Raw genomic sequence first — 4,268 nt, 5'->3', positions numbered from 1 at the left:
GGCACATAAAAGACACCATTTCGAGCGTGGCCGTTTTCATGTGGGTGACACGTAAAAGCACCCACTACACTCTCTGAGTGGTTGGCGTTAGGAAGGGCATCCAGCTGTAGAAACTCTGCCAAATTAGATTGGAGCCTGGTGTTGCCATCCGGTTTGCACCAGTCCTCAGTCAAATCGTCCAACCCATGCTAGCATGGAAAGCGGACGTTAAACGACGATGATGATGGTGATGATGCAGTAAGAGAACAAGTCAACAGTTTTTCTCACAGGTGTGTGTCATGTTTTTAGCAGCTAAATTCCCAGTTCTATATTTAAGAGGTGAGGAGTTATGTACATTATTTACATTTGACGGAATATTTGTCCTCATCTTGTTTGTTAACACAAGTTTTCGGCTGATATACCAAATGTAAAAAATGTAGCTAAATTCCGTTCCCATCAGCCACTGTTTTATAGCTGGGGCTGGATCCATTTTGATGTGCCACTGGCAGTAGGGAGATTGTTTGTAACAAGACTAAAGAGTAGATCTACCTTGTATCAGGGATTCTCCTCCTATACATTATAGTTACAAATGAGAAGAAAAAAGGTCTTCCAGAGATTTAAACTTTTTTCATAATATTCTTCTGTTTTCTGTCCATTCTTGTAAGGATTGAACGAATAAATTATTGGAAGCATTCTTTTCTCGCTGGATGCTCTTCCTGATGCTAACTTATTGGTGTTTTTCATGTAAGGCATTGAGTAACCAGATAATTTATTTGTTCCAGTCATTTGACTGGAACACTGCCTTTAGTCGAACAAATTGACCCCAGGACTTATTCTTTGTGAGCCTAGTACTTATTCTATCGGTCTCTTTTGCCAAAGCGCTAGGTTACGGGGACGTAGACACCACCGTCGGTTGTCAAGCGGTGGTGGGGGTACAAACACAGACACACACACACACACACACACATGTATATATATATATATATATATATATATATACGACGGGTTTCTTTGTGTTTCCGCCTACCAAATCCACTTACAAGGCTTTGGTCGGCCTGAGGCTATAGTAGAAGACATTTGCCCAAGGTGTCACACAGTGGGATTGAACCCAGAACCATGTGGTTGGTAAGCAAACTACTTACCACACAGCCACTCCTGCATCTAATTTTTTATATTTCTTTATTGCCCACAGGGGGTTAAACATAGAGGGGACAAACAAGGACAGACAAAGGGATTAAGTCGATTACATCGATCCCCAGTGCGTAGCCGGTACTTATTCAATTGACCCCGAAAGGATGAAAGGCAAAGTCAGCCTCGGCGGAATTTGAACTCAGAACGTAACGGCAAATGAAATACCACTGAGCATTTCGCCCGACGTGCTAACAATTCTGCCAGCTCACCGACCAGATAATTCATTGGCAGGATTAACTGATGACAACACTGCCCTCTGCACTTCCATCCATGCCATCACAGACATGTCAAATACACATTGACCACCCACCCACCCATCACCCATCATTCCTCTCTCTCTCTCTCTCTCTCATCCTCTCCCTGTCTGCTGGATTTTGGTTACTATTCTACCCCTTTTCACCCTCTTTAGCACGGTCAGTGATCTTCGTCTCTCCCTTGCACTTCTTTGTATTATCGATCACCTGTCCATCTACGTCCACCAACACCCCCCACCCCAACTCGTCTCTGTCTCCACAAATCTCTACAGTCATCACTCACCCTTCCCTACCTTCCCCCCCACTCTATATTTATCATTGATCATTCATCAATCTTTGTTCTCCATTCATATTCCTCCCCACCTCATCCATTCAGGCTCCATCCACCCTGACACCTCATCACCACTGACCACAACTCTGTCCTCTGCACTTTCGTGCAGCCAATCACACACATATCAAATACACACACACCCTTACCCCCCCCCCCCCCCTCTCAACTATTCTTACTGCTCTACTTAACACTCTGATCTCTTACGTCTCCTCTTCATTTGTAATGTGAGTTGCCACTTTAAACTCAGTGATTCTCAGCCATTGTTTTCCTGTTGACCCCCTGGTGTTATGAAGGGCATCCGGCTATAAAATCCCTGCCAAAACAGACAAGGAAGCATGGTGCAGTCTTCTGCCTAGCCAGCCCCTGTCAAACTGTCCAACCCATGCCAGCATGAGAAAAGAGATATTAAATGATGATGGGTAATCATAGCCATTCACTGTTTTAAAAAAATGACATTCATCATCATCATCATTATTATCATAATCATCATCCTTTAAGTCCGTTGTCCATGCTGGCATGGGTTGGACGGTGCTGACAAAGGATGGACATTACACTTTTATAATTAAATATTAGGAATTGTATGAGAAAAATCAAAATGTATTGAAGAAGTAAAAGCAATTTATTGCACATGAATTTTAACAGCAAAATCTTATATAGACCCCCCCCCCTGCTACAAGGGTCATATGGACATCAGTTGAGGACAACTGCTTTAATCTCTTGTCCCTTAATACAAAGCTGCTCCCTTCTCAGTAATGGAGATCTTAGTCTTGTGAGCTGTGTGGCAGTCGTCTCACAAGTGTTAGGTGTCACAAAACAAAGCACTCAGTTAAGTGGTTGGTTTTAGGAAAGGCATCAAGCCATAGAATCCCTGTCAAAGCAGACACTGGAGCATGAGGCAGCCCTCATAGCCATCACTTGCTGGCTCCTGTGCAGGTGGCACATAAAATACACCATTTTGAGCGTGGCCGTTGCCAGTACCTCCTGACTGGCCTTTATGCCGGTGGCATGTAAAAGCACCCTCTACACTCTCAGAGTGGTTGGCATTAGGAAGGGCATCCAGCTGTAGAAACTCTGCCAGATCAGATTGGAGCCTGGTGTAGCCATCTGGTTTGCCAGTCCTCAGTCAAATCATCCAACCCATGCTAGCATGGAAAGCGGACGTTAAACGATGATGATGATGATGAAACACTGGAAGATATATATCATTTGAGATGTAAATATCACAGAAACTACACAGTCAAAGCAAATGAAACTAAACAGGCTTAATGTTGAGCAACATAAGATTTATTCCTCCGAATTTGAACGAGAAATTCAGAGGTATGTGGATTCCAAGAAAGATTTCACAAATGTTCAGTATGCGCACACAAGACATGGCACATGTCAAGTCGGTAGTCCAGCTCCTCCCAAACACGCTGCAGCATGTCTTCGGTAACAGTCTCCAGTGCGGTAGTGATTCTCTGCTTGAGTTCCTCTAGGTTTGCAGGAAGAGTGGGGGACATAGACCAGGCCCTTCACAACCCCATGTTTGCACTTTCGCTTGTCATCTGCCACTATGGCCTGAACGGGCTGCATCTTGTAGGGTTTCATTAGGAAGTGTTTCCTCAGGACACACCAAACTGTCATTGGAGGAATTTGGGTTTCCAGACTTGTTCTTCTTATGGACTTCTTGGGGATTCGCAAGAGTTTTTGGTGAATCCGTTCTACCGTGTCTTCCGATGTTATTGGTCATCCAGATCCTTTTGCCCTGCACAGACAGTCTTCCTCTTTGCACCATTCGAGCATAGCCAATGCCAGTGCTGCCTGACTGGCCCTCATGCCAGCAGCCCATAAAAAGCACCCACTACACTCTCGGAGTGGTTGGCGTTAGGAAGGGCATCCAGCTGTGGAAACTTTGCCAAATCAGATTGGAGTCTGGCACAGCCTACTGGCTTGCCAGTCCTCAGTCAATCTGCCCAACACATGGATGCATGGAAAGCAGATGTTAAATGATGACGATGATGATCAGTTCTAGCTGAGCAGATTTATGATCAAAAGAATTCTGTTTGCAATAGTCTTATCCTTTTTTCCACTCAAATATTGTGTATTTGAAACTACATTGTCAAGACTCCTAAACAGAGTAGCTAAGTTTCCCCCTCAAAAAATACTCTATCGATAATAAAAGAAGGCCGTAGTGAATTATGTATCCTGTGATATACTATGTCAAGAAAATATGAAATGATAGCCATGGGTGTGTCCCTTTGATTATAGATCTACTCATTCAAAGTGAACCTAAGACTAACCAACAACAGCAAGAAGTTACTATGTGTTTGCAATCATACTTAGTCTTACAGTTCTATTTTTAAGAGATGAGGAATTATTTACATTTGACAGATATTTGTCCTCATCTTGTTTGTTAACACAATGTTTTGGCTGATATACCCTCCATGGGCATATAGCATAGTGGTTAAGAGCGCGGGCTACTAACCCCAAGATTCCGAGTTTGATTCCAGGCAGTGACCTGAATAATAATAATA

At 43.5% G+C, this 4,268-nt stretch overlaps 1 protein-coding gene across 1 annotated transcript in view; it reads left to right on the top strand.

Moving 5' to 3' along the window:
- LOC106873759 (mitochondrial import inner membrane translocase subunit TIM50) overlaps positions 1-4,268 on the top strand; it is a 36,745-nt gene that overhangs the window by 19,200 nt on the left and 13,277 nt on the right. The window lies entirely within an intron of this gene.

The sequence above is a fragment of the Octopus bimaculoides genome, chromosome 6 (genome assembly GCF_001194135.2).
Source record: "Octopus bimaculoides isolate UCB-OBI-ISO-001 chromosome 6, ASM119413v2, whole genome shotgun sequence".
Classification (NCBI taxonomy): Eukaryota; Metazoa; Mollusca; class Cephalopoda; order Octopoda; family Octopodidae; genus Octopus; species Octopus bimaculoides.
Note: the sequence above shows the minus strand (reverse complement) of the source record. Positions and strands in the feature narration are given on the sequence as shown.